Source organism: Pristis pectinata, chromosome 5 (assembly GCF_009764475.1).
Source record: "Pristis pectinata isolate sPriPec2 chromosome 5, sPriPec2.1.pri, whole genome shotgun sequence".
In the NCBI taxonomy this organism is placed as follows: domain Eukaryota; kingdom Metazoa; phylum Chordata; class Chondrichthyes; order Rhinopristiformes; family Pristidae; genus Pristis; species Pristis pectinata.
In genome coordinates, this window is record NC_067409.1 from 6404513 (window position 1) to 6416814 (window position 12302).

Consider the following 12302-nt stretch of genomic DNA (forward strand, 5'->3'; position numbering starts at 1 on the left):
TGTCGATCAGGAGGCAATGCAGGATGTGCGCGCCGGGATAGGGGGCGGAGGAGGGTTTGGAACAAGTCGGGACAGGGTAATGGTGGATTTTGGGATGGGCTCATTCCTTTTGGGGGGAGGGGTGGGTGCAAGGACGGAGGCCATCTTGGAGAGCTTCTGTTTAGATGAACTCAGAGATAATGAAGGGACAGCTCCTTTCTCTCTCTCTCTCTCTCCTCCACTATCTCTCTCTCTTTTTGCTCTTCCTTTCTCTTTCCTTCTTTCATAGAGTAATACAGCACAGAAACAGGCCCTTCGGCCCAACTCGTCCATGCTGACCAGAATGTGTACCCATTTGCCCGTGTTTGGCCCATATCCCTCCCAACCTTTCCTATCCAGGTACCTGTCCAAGTGTCTCTTCAACGTTGTAATTGGACCCACCTCTACCACTTCCTCTGGCAGCCCGTTCCACACACCCACCACCCTCTGCGTGAAAGTGTTGCCCCTCAGGTCCCCTTTAAATCTTTCCCCTCTCAGCTTCAACCCATGCCCCGTAGTTTTGATCTCCCCTACCCTGTGATCATCCACCTTATCGATACTCCTCATGAGTTTATATACCTGTGATCAATGCTACAGAGGTGAAAATTAAACAGTCTCAGGAGCTGGCACGGTGGTACAGTGGTGAAGTTAGTGGACCAACAACCAGAGTTCTGCACCACTGCCCCAGAGACGTGAGGTCAAATCCCACTACAGCAGGTGCAGAATAAGTTAATCGTGGAATTGTTAAGTAATTAAGTCAATTAGGGAATTAAGACTGGAATCAGTAACCATGGAGGTTGAGGACCTGTACCTACCTTGTTCTCTTGACATCCTGCAGGGGAGGAAGGCTGCTGTCCTTTCCTGGTCTAGCCTTGGGAACTCCACACCCCAGCGATGTGACTGTCCAGGGGCAATTAGGGTTGGGCAATTCACTGGCATTGCCAGTGAAGACTCAGCTTGTAGGGGAAGGGGGCTGGAGTTGGTGATGGGGAGTTGGAGATCTTCCCAATGTTTAACGAGATAATTAATCAGCATTTAACAGTGTGGCTGTGGTGGCGTAGCCTGAGATAGAACATGGAATATTACAGCACAGTACAGGCCTTTCGGCCCACGATGTGCCGACATTTCATCCTGATCTAAGATCTATCTAACCCTTCCCTCCCACATAGCCCTCCATTTCTCTATCATTCATGTATCTATCTCAGAGTCTCTTAAATGTCCTTAATGTATCTGCCCCCACAACCTCTGCCAGCAGTGCGTTCCACGCACCCACTACTCTCTGTGTAAAAAACTTACCCCTGACATCCCCCTTATACCTTCCTCCAATCATCTTAATATTATGTCCCCTCATGTTAGCCATTTTCACCGTGGGAAAAAGTCTCTGACCGTCCACTCGATTTATGCCTCTTATCATCTTGTACACCTCTATCAAGTCACCTCTCCTCCTCCTTCTCTCCAAAGAGAAAAGCCCCAGCTCGCTCAACCTATCCTCATAAGACATGCTCTCCAATCCAGGCAGCACCCTGGTAATCCTCTGCACCCTCTCTAAAGCTTCCACATCCTTTCTATAATGAGGCGACCAGAACTGAACACAATACTCCAAGTGTGGTCTAACCAGAGTTCTATAGAGCCGCAACATCACCTCGCAGCTCTTGAACTCAATATCCTGACTAATGAAGGCCAACACACCATATGCCTTCTTACAACCCTATTGACCTGCGCGGCAACCTTGAGGGATCTATAGACGTGGACCCCAAGATCCATCTGTTCCTCCACACTGCTAGGACGACTTGTCCACTACCTCTGGCGTCCACACTGTGAAACTCAGCTCAGCTTTTCGATATCCTGAGGTGAATTATTTACTTATTATAGTGTGACAGGAGGCCATTTGGCCTATTAAGTCCGTGCTGGCTCCTAGCAGTGCAGGTCCCTCCACCGACATTACAGCAGGGTTCTGTCCCTGTGAACTGTTCATAACCTGAACAGTTTGTAATTCAGAAGCTTGACCAAGTTCCCAGTGGCAGAAGATACCTGCAACCCACCAGCCACTGGCGAATCCACCCTGCCAGTCTCCCAAATGAATTTTACGTACATACAAGACATTGGTGAGACCGCACTTGGAGTATTGTGTATAGTTTTGGTCGCCCTGTTATAGGAAATTCATTATTAAACTGGAAAGGGTGCAGAGAAAGTTTATGAGGATACTGCCAGGACTCAAGGGCCTGAGTTATAGGGAGAGGATGGGCAGACTAGGGTTGAGGGGTGACCTTATAGAGGTGTAAGAAATCATGAGAAGTATAGATAGGTTGAATGCACACAGTCTTTTTACCAGGGAAGGGGAACTGAAAACTAGGGGGCATAGGTTTAGGGTGAGAGGGGAAAGATTTAAAAGGGACCTGAGGGGTAACTTCACGCAGAGGGTGGTGAGTGTATGGAACGAGCTGCCAGAGGAAGTGTTTGAGGCAGGTACAATAACCACATTTAAGAGACATTTGGATAAGTACATGGATGGGAGGGGTTTAGAGGGATATGGGCCAAACGCGGGCAAATGGGACCAGCTTGGTGGGCACCATGGTCAGCATGGACCAGCTGGGCCAAAGGGACTGTGTCTGTGCTGTATAACTCTATGAGTCTATGTATGGGCTGTACATAAGTTGAGTGTGTGTAAGCTGGCGAGGACCTGTAGTTTTCCAGTAACCAGATATGTAGGGAGATATCAGAGAGATGCAATAAAAATGGCGTTATTGTACTGGGGGATTTCAATTTCCCAAATATTAACTGGGATTGCCTGAGCGTTAAAGGCTCAGAGGGTCGGAATTTCTGAAGTGCGTTCAGGAGAGCTTTTTGATGCATATGTAGATAGCCCCAGAAGGAAAAGAGCATTACTGGACATTACTGGACATTAGCTCGGATATTAGCTGTTCATTACTGGACATTAGCTGGACATTACTGGACATTACTGGACATTAGCTCGGATATTAGCTCAGACACAAGGTGGCGTGGAAGGCGTTTTGCGTGCTTGCCTTCTTTGCTCAGGGCACTGAGTACAAGAGTTGGGACGCCATGTTACAGCAGTACAAGTCGTTGGTGAGACCGCACCTGGAGTACTGTGTGCATTTCTGATCGCCCAGCTATTAGAAAGGTTTGATCAGGCGAGAAAGGATGCAGAAAAGATTCACGAGGATGTTACCGGGACCGGAGGGCTGGAGGTATAAGGAGAGACTGGATAGGCTGGGACTGTTTTCCTTGGATTGGAGGAGGCTGAGGGGTGACCTTACAGAGGATTATAAAATCATGAAGGGCATAGGTAAGGTGGAGGGTCACAGTCCTTTCCCCAGGATATGGGAGTCAAAAACTAGGGGGCATAGGTTTAAGGTGAGAGGGGAAAGATTTAAAGGAGACCTGAGGGATAACTCCTTCACCCATATGGAACGAGCTGCCAGAAAAAGTAGTTGAGGCAGGTACAGTAACAACATTTAAAAGACGTTTGGACAAGGTCCATGGATAGGAAAGGTTGAGAGGGATATGGGCCAAACACGGGCAAATGGGCCTAGCTCAGGTAGGCACCTTGGTCGGCATGGATGAGTTGGGCCAAAGGGCCCTCTTCCCTGCTGTATGACTCTGCGACTCTGCAGAGAGGGTCTAGTGGGTGCACTGGGGGGGGGGGGCAGGAGGTGATGGTGGGTGTCCGGAAGGAGGAGTGGAGGGTATCTGAGGGAGCAAAATAGCAAAGTGCTGGAGGAACTCAGCAGGTCAGGCAGCATCTGTGGAGGGGAATGGGCAGTCAATTTGGGTATTGGATTGCATAGTCTAGTTAGGTTGAGAGCTTCAAGTTCCTAGGAGTGAACATCACCAATAGCCTGTCCTGGTCCAACCACATAGACGCCATGGCCAAGAAAGCTCACCAGCACCTCTACTTCCTCAGGAGGCTAAAGAAATTTGACATGTCCCCTTTGACACTCACCAGTTTTTATCGATGCACCATAGAAAGCATCCTGGTACAGCAACTGCTCTGCCTGAGACCATAAGAAACAGCAGAGAGTTGTGGACACAGTCCAGCTCGTCACGGAAACCAGCCTCCCCTCCGTGGACTCTGTCCACACTTCTCACTGCCTCAGTAAAGCAGCCAACATAATCAAAGACCCCACCCACCCTGGATATTCTCTCTTCTCCCCTCTCCCATCAGGCAGAAGATACAGGAGCCTGAAAGCACGTACCACCAGGCTCAAGGACAGCTTCTGTGGTAAAACTATTGAACAGTTTCCTAGTGCAATGAGATGGATTCTTGACCTCACAATCTACCTCGTTAATGACCTTGCACCTTATTGTCTACCTGTACTGCACTTTCTCTGTAGCTGTCACACTTTACTCTGCATTCTGTTATTGTTTTACCCTGTACTGCCTCAATGCACTGTGTAATGAATTGATCTGTACGATCGATATGCAAAACAAGTTTTTCACTGTACCTTGGTACAAGTGACAATAATAAACCAATTCCAATTTTAATTCCAGGGATGAGAAGGTTGTGTGGGGGGGGGGGGGGTTTGGAGGGAAGGGAAAGAGGGGTGGTGTTCCCCTTTAAACCAATTCAGGCTGAGGAGGAGAGGAAGTTGGCACAGCAGCCAGGTTGTGAGTCATCGGGGAGTGAACTGGCTCGTTGCTGCCTCCAGGTCTGAGGGACGGAGCAGGTTAGACAGGCGTGGTCACGGCAGGCTGAGGCTGTGTGCAGAACGCAGCCGGCTGCTCCCAGAGACCCAGAGGTAACCTCGCGACTCGCCCGGCACTGGCGTTGGAGTGGTCACCCTATCTCTTCCCACAGAAGTTTCTGGAAAGGACAACCCCCTTGATTGTTGGGACCCCCAGCTGCAACGGAGATAAGGTAAGAAGCAGCATCTGGGGAGTTAAACCTGTTACTAAGTGTTGAGAGAGAGAGACGGAGGGGGCGAGAGAGGGGGGGGGTAGTGAGGGGGGGGGGAGAGAGGGAAGGGGGAGAGAGGGGAGGAGGAGTGAGAGAGGGGGGAGAGAGAGAAGGGGTGAGAGAGGAGGGAGGGGGTGAGGGGGGTGTGAGAGAGGGAGGGATTGAGAGAGGGGGTGAGAGAGAGGGGTGAGAGAGGGAGTTGGAGAGGGGTTTGAAGAGGGAGGGGAGGGGGGTGAGAGGGGAGGTAGAGAGGGGGGAATGGGAAGCGGAGAGGGGGAGGGAGGGGGAGGGAGGGGGAGAGAAAGACTACTGCTGAAGGGGCCTGGCCGGGGGAGAGGGGAGCTTGCACCGAGCGGGCGGAGAGATGACAAGGTGTTCCTCCACTGAGCTGTGTCACTGAGGGAGGAGAGAGCAGGGGAGGGTGGGGCCGACGGCCTGGGACTGTTCCCTTCCGAGGGGGGAGAGTTGCAGCGGTGCCAGTTTGCGCAGGGAGACTGCGGGCAAGGTGAGCGGGCAGGAGGAACGCCAGCACGCCAGGGTGGCTGTGGCTGGAGACGGACTGGTTTGTGTTGGTGAACGAGGGGTTAAGGGAGGAGAAGCAGTGGTAGGTAAGGTGTGGTTCTTCCCATTAATGTGGGGCTCAACATCCTCCCTCCGCTCCCAGTGTCCCCGGCGTGGGTGGGGAGGGTATAACGAGGGGTTGTGACCTACAATGCCCAAAACCTGAGTTCCTCCACCAGTGGGGAGGGGTCTGAAGTTGTCAGGATCTGCCCAGGAGGGGTGGGAATCCTCCATTTTGTCTCCTCCCCAGAGAGAGAAAGGGACATTGCATTTCTCTAGCACCTGTACCAGCCTCCCACCTCCACCTGACGAGGTGTGGCCCTCACCCTCTCTCTCTCTCCCCCCTCCCCTTCCCTCTTCTCACCCCCTCTCTCACTCCCCCGACCCCCCGTCTCTCCCCTTCCCTCTCACCCTCACCCCTCTCTCTCTCCCCCTCCCCCTACCCTCCTCACCCCCTCGCTCACTCCCTCTCTTACTCCCTCTATCTCTCCTTCCCTCTCTCCCCCACCCCCTCTCCCTTTCTCACCCCTCTCTCTCCCCTTCCCCTTCCCTCTCTCCCCCCCTTCTCTCCTCCTCTCTCACCCCCCTCTCTCTCCCCTCCCTCTCTCCCCCCTCCTCTCTCACCCCCCTCACCCCCCTCTCTCTCCCCTCCCTCTCTCCCCCTCCCCCTTCTCTCCTCTCTCACCCCCCTCAACCCCTCTCTCTCCCCTCCCTCTCTCTCCCCCTCCCCCCCTCTCTCTCTCTCTCACCCCCTCTCACTTCCCCCCTCCCTCTCCCGACACTCAGTAACAGGTTAAACTCCCCAGGTTCTGTTCCTTGCCTTATCTCCGCTGTAGCTGGGGGTCTGAACGATTGAGGGGGTTGTCCTTTCTAGAAACTTCTGTGGGAAGAGATAGGGTCACCCCACGCACCCCCCCCCCCCACACACACACACACAGCAAGATCCCACAAAGACTGACAGGGCACCCAGCGGAAGTCTCGGTGGAGAGAGGCATGGTGGGAGGGTTTCGGGTTGCGGGATCTTCCCAACCCCCTCAGGAGGCAGCTGGGGGCCCTGGCATCCGGACGACAGCTCACCCCTTGCCGGGGTCCTCTGTCGTTGAGGGGAGAGTTGGTGGTGAGGGGCTGTTAAAAGGCAACTCTTCCCGCTGTTGTGGTGGTTGGACCAGCTGATGCCTCTCCCCCAGTCCCCACGGAGAAATCCCAGGATAATTTCCACCGGATTTGTTGGGAATCGAGGCGGTTCCCTCGGGACAGCCTGGCTCCCGAGCTTATAGTTGAGCCTTGGTTACTGCCAGTCCCCGGGAAGGGTCCCAGCAGGACTCGAACACTTGGGGAGTGGAGACACCCGGGCCTGCGGATGGCGGAACCTGCCGCAACACACAATCTGCTGGAGGAACTCGGTGGGTCGAGCAGCGTCTGTGGTGCTTGGTGGGGTGGTGAGCAGGGGAAGGAATCCCTTCCTTGTTAGATCCCCACCTTTATGTTCCTACTTTGTGAGTTTCCAATCCCACCTTCACCCTCCCTTCCCCTCACCTGGCCCCGTCTGCTCATCACCCTCCACGGACTCTCGCTGCCTCGGTAAAGCAGCCGGCACAATCAAAGACCCCTCCCACCCCGGACATGCTCTCTCCCCCCTCCCGTTGGGCAGGAGATACAAAAGCCTGAAAGCACGTACCACCAGGCTCAAGGACAGCTTCTACCCCGCTGTTATAAGACTATCGAATGGTCCCCTGGTACGATAAGATGGACTCTTGACCTCACAATGTCTCATTATGGCCTTGCACCTTATTGTCTGCCTGCACTGCACCTTCTCTGTAGCTGTAACACTTTATTCTGCATTCTGTTATTGTTTTCCCTTGTACTAGCTCAATGCCCTGTGTAATGAAATGATCTGTACGGACGGCATGCAAAACAAAGTTTTTCACTGTACCCCGGTACATGTGACAACAATAAACTAATTTACCAATGTAAATTTACTGGCTCCTGTCTCGCCCCTCCGCCTCTTTACACTGGCTGTCTTCCCTCTTAGCTCCCCTCCCCTACCTGCCACAACCTGTCCGTCATCTCCCCCCCCCCCACCCCAACTCAGTCCACCAATCACAGCGCGTTCCTGTTCCCCCCCTCACCTCTTTGTACGGGCCACCTCCCCCTCTCAGTCCTGATGCAGTGTCTCGACCTGAAACGTTGACCGTCCCTTCCCCTCCACGGACGCTGCTCGACCCGCTGAGTTCCTGCAGTTGGAGAGAGGTGGCTGGAAGGGGGGGCGGCAGGGGAGGTGGCTCAGCCTCTTGTCTCTGTGGGAGCAGAGGAGGTCTGAGTGGATCTGCTGTAATCCCGAGGGATTGGGCAGAGTAACCAAGACAAAACTGCACACCCCTCCACCCCTGCCATTGGTGGGGTGTCAGTGACCTAGGAGTCAGCTGATTGGTGGGGGGGGGATCAGAGGACCAGAGAGGCCATTCAGCCCATCTGGTGTATGTGCGTCTCCCGTGTCCTGCCCTATCCCCATCCCTCCCACCGACCTTCCCAAAGCAGGTGACCCCGCCGTTACCCCAGTTCTGTTTGTGGGATCCTGCTGTGCCCACCCTATGCTTTACCACTGTGACCACAATCTCGGCAAGGGGCTCCGTCTCTGGCAGAGCGATCGGCCGCAGGGTTGTGTGTGTGGAAGGGGCTACAAGGATAAGGTCCTCCGTTCTGCATTAGATTTGCCCCACCCCCCTCACTGCCCAAAACCAGACTCCACAGCAAGATCCCAGATGGGGATAGTGACCACGCCACTCGGGCATATTCTGGGATGTCAACAACCAGAACTCCTGGTAACTGGAGGAATTCTTGGAGACGAGCTCTCGTCCTTAAAGGGTGGTGCAACCGGATGAAGGACCTTCAACTTTTCAAAGAACCTTTGAATATTTTTAAAGTCATGGATCTATACATTGGTAAATTGGTATATTATTGTTACATGTACCGAGGTACAGTGAAAAACTTTGTTCTGCATGCCATCCATACAGATCATTTCATCACATCAGGGCATTGAGGTAGCACAAGGGAAAACAATACAGAATGCTGAATAAAGTGTTACAGTTATGGAGAAAATGCAGTGCAGGCAGACAATAAGGTGCAAGGTCACAACGAGGTAGATTGTGAGGTCAAGAGCCCATCTTGTCGTACCAGGGAACTGTTCAATAGTCTTATAACAGCGGGATAGAAGCTGTCCTTGAGCCTGGTGGTACGTGCTTTCAGACTTTTGTATCTTCTGCCTGATGGGAGGGGGGAGAAGAGAGAATGTCCGGGGTGGGTGGGGTCTTTGATTATGTTGGCTGCTTTACCGAGGCAGCGAGAAGTGTAGACAGAGTCCATGGAGGGGAGGCTGGTTTCCGTGATGTGCTGGGTTGTGTCCACAACTCTCTGCAGTTTCTAGCGGTATGCAGCACGGTAACAGGCCCTTCGGCCCAACTCGTCCATGCTGACCAAACTGTCTACCTGAGGGAGTCCCATTGGCCTGTGTTTGGCCCATATCCCTCTGAACCTCCCCTTGTCTAAGTGTCTTTTAAATGTTGTAACTGTACCCGCTTCGACCACTTCTTCTGGCAGCTCCTTCCATATCCCCACCACCTTCTGCGTGAAAAAGTTACCCCTCAGGTCCCCTTTTAAATCTCTCTCCTCTCACCTTAAACCTACGCCCTCTAGTTTTAGACTCCCCTACCCTGGGAAAAAGACTGTATGCATTCTCCCTATCTATGCCCCTCATGATTTTATAAACCTCTACAAGGTCACCCCTCAGCCTCCGTTGCTCCAGGGAAAACAGTCCCAGCCTATCCAGTCTCTCCTTATAACTCAAGCCCTCCAGTCCCGGTAACGTCCTCTTCAGCTTAGTCACATCCTTCCTATAGCTGGGCGACCAGAACTGCACACAGTGCTCCAAGTGTGGTCTCACCAATATCTTGTAAGGCAGAGATGGATAGATTTTTGATAAGTAAGTGTGTGAAGGTTTACGAGGGGTTAGGTGGGAATGTGGAGCAGAGATTACAGTCACTGTATAGCAGAGCAGGCAAGAGGGACCAAGTGGCCTCCTACTAACTTGTATGTTTGTTGGAAAATTTGCTGGACTCGCAGTTAAAAGGGGAAAAGGTGGGGATTAACTTGGGACGTTTACTCAAAGGTGTGGGGAGAACCGATAGAACTTTATAGAATTATGAGAGACATAGATAAGGTAGAATCAGAATCTTTTTCCCAGGGTAGAAATGTCAAATACTAGAGGGCACGCATTTAAGGTGATAAGGAGGAAAGTTTAAAGGAGATGTGCGGGGCAAGTCTTTTTTACACAGAGAGTGGTGGGTGCCTGGAATGTGCTGCCAGGGGTGGTGGAGGTACATACGACAGTGGGGTTTAAGAGGCTGTTAGACAGACACATGAATATGCAGGGAACGGAGGGAGATGGATCATGTGTGGGGCAGAAGGGATTTAGTTAAATTTGGCAACATGTATGGCACAGACATTGTGGGCCGAAGGGCCTGTTCCTGTGCTGTACTCTTCTGTGTTCTATGTTCTAAAGTATCATCTCATCCACATGGAGAAACTTTATTTGGATAAAGATTGAAAAACATCGGTGTTCATGGGGATCTGGATTCCCTCATGCACAAAGCATTAAAGACAACGTACAGGTACAACAAGTCTTTAGAAAGACTGACTTAAAAGTAGTTTTCTAAAAGTATGTTCGTCTTTATGCTGGTTAGGCATGCTGTGTTCTATATCCTATTAACAGTGGGCACAAAAGGCCTGTGTCCCTGCTGTAAGACTCTGTAACTGTTATTTCAAAGAGCTGGGAGAGCGGCAATGGGCCGAAGGGTCTTTGGGAGTGCTGCAGCCTGCCGGCGTCAGCTGACTGCTGTGTAAATAAACAGGGCAAGGCTGCTTAAATGTACGCGGACGACATTCTTCAGGGCTACTGTGATCAAGGTCCTGAGAGGTGTGGGTGGGGCTCAGACTGAGAGTAGGCCGGGATCCTGCCCAGGATGTGGGCGGCCTACCCCAGAGCCCGTTGCCATGGCCATCGCCATGGAGCTCTAAGCCTGGGCTGGCCTGCCGCCTCTCTGTTTGTGTACCTTGCCTTGTGAACGAAAATCGAGTCGGGGTCACTTTGTGGGACGGTTGGGGGGCGCGGCGAGGTGGGCAGTGGTGCTTGGGTCTCAGTCCCACCACCTGTGACTTTCTCTCCTGGACCCACCAGCCCCTTCCCCCGAGCTCGAGGCCCACCATCCCCCCCCCCCCCCCCACCACCCCATCCCCCCCACAACCACTCCCACCCTTTGCTCAGGCTGCTGGTATTATTATTTTGGCGATCTGGTGGGATTTGTTTCCAGGCGGATTTTCCCAGGAGGAGGCTCGTGCCCCTCAGAGTGACTCTGGGCCACCACAGGGTACTGAGGGCACTTGTGGGGGGGGGGGATATCTGCCTTTCCATGAGGCTGGGGAGTGTCTGCAGAGGTAAAGAATGGGATTGAAGAGAGCCCGGTCTCAACCCATTTCACTCCCCCAGCGTGGCACCCCCCTCTGCTCCCAGGAGTGAGGGGGCAGTGGGGTGGTGAAGGGGTGGGGGGGGGTTCACTGGGATCTGAGGGGAGCTGGAGGGAAGCAGGGAGGAGCTGGGAAGAGGCGGCTAGAAGCAAGATGGGACGGCACCTTCTGCCCCCATGTACAAGAACCCTTTACAGGTTAGAACATAGAACATAGAACACTGCAACACAGTACAGGCCCTTCGGCCCACAATGTTGTGCCAACATTTTATCCCGCTCTAAGATCTATCTAACCCTTCCCTCCCACATAGCACCCCATTTTTCTATCATTCATGTGTTTATCTAAGAGTCTCTTAAATGTCCCTAATGTATCTGCCCCCACAACCTCTGCCAGCAGTGCGTTCCACGCACCCACCACTCTCTGTGTAAAAAACTTACCCCTGACATCCCCCTTATACCTTCCTCCAACCACCTTAAAATGATGTCCCCTCATGTTAGCCATTGTCACCCTGGGAAAAAGTCTCTGACTGTCCACTCGATCTATGCCTCTTATCATCTTGTACACCTCTATCAAGGAGAGGTTGGACAGACTTGGATTGTTTTCTCTGGACCGTCGGAAGCTGAGGGGAGACCTGATAGAATTTTGAGGGGGTAGACAAAGGCTTTATCCCCAGGGTCAAAATGTCAAAAACTAGAGGACATACATTTAAGGTGGGAGGGGAAAAGTTTAAAAAAGATGTGCGGGGGGAGGTTTTTTACCCAGAGAGTGGTGGGTGCCTGGATTGGGCTGCCAGGGGGAATGGTGGAAGCAGATACGATAGAGGTGTTTAAGAGGCTCTGTACTGTTATTGTTTTTACCTGTACTACATCAACGCACTCTGTACTAACCCAATGTAACTGCACGGTGTAATGAATTGACCTGTACCAATTCATTACACAGTGCAGTTACACAGTGCAGACCCAGAGGGAGGGGGTAGGAGAGGGGAGGGACCACAGAGAGGGACCCAGGGGGAATGTGTGACCCGTATCCCTCTAAACCTTTCCTATCCATGTACCTGTCCAAGTGCCTTTTAAATGTTGTTAATGTACCTGCCTCAACCACTTCCTCTGGCAGCTCGTTCCTTATACGGACCACCCTCTGGGTGAAAATGCCCCTCAGGTCCCTTTTAAATCTCTCCCCTCTCACCTTAAACCTATGCCCCCTAGTTTTCGACTCCCCAACCCTGGGAAAAAGTCTGAGTGCATTCACCCTATCTATGCCCATCATGGTTTTATAGATCTCAATA

The 12302-nt window shown here is 52.5% G+C and overlaps 1 protein-coding gene across 2 annotated transcripts in view; it reads left to right on the forward strand.

The window, feature by feature from the left end:
* The first annotated feature begins 4709 nt into the window (after window positions 1-4709).
* vill (villin-like) overlaps window positions 4710-12302 on the forward strand; it is an 81553-nt gene continuing 73960 nt past the window's right edge. Inside the window, exon 1 of one of the 2 annotated variants that reach the window (XM_052015392.1) lies at window positions 4710-4897. The gene's annotated coding sequence lies outside the window, so the exon portion shown is untranslated. Of the gene's footprint in view, window positions 4898-10103; window positions 10165-12302 lie in introns of those variants that run through there. The other variant, XM_052015393.1, reaches the window with a different exon arrangement.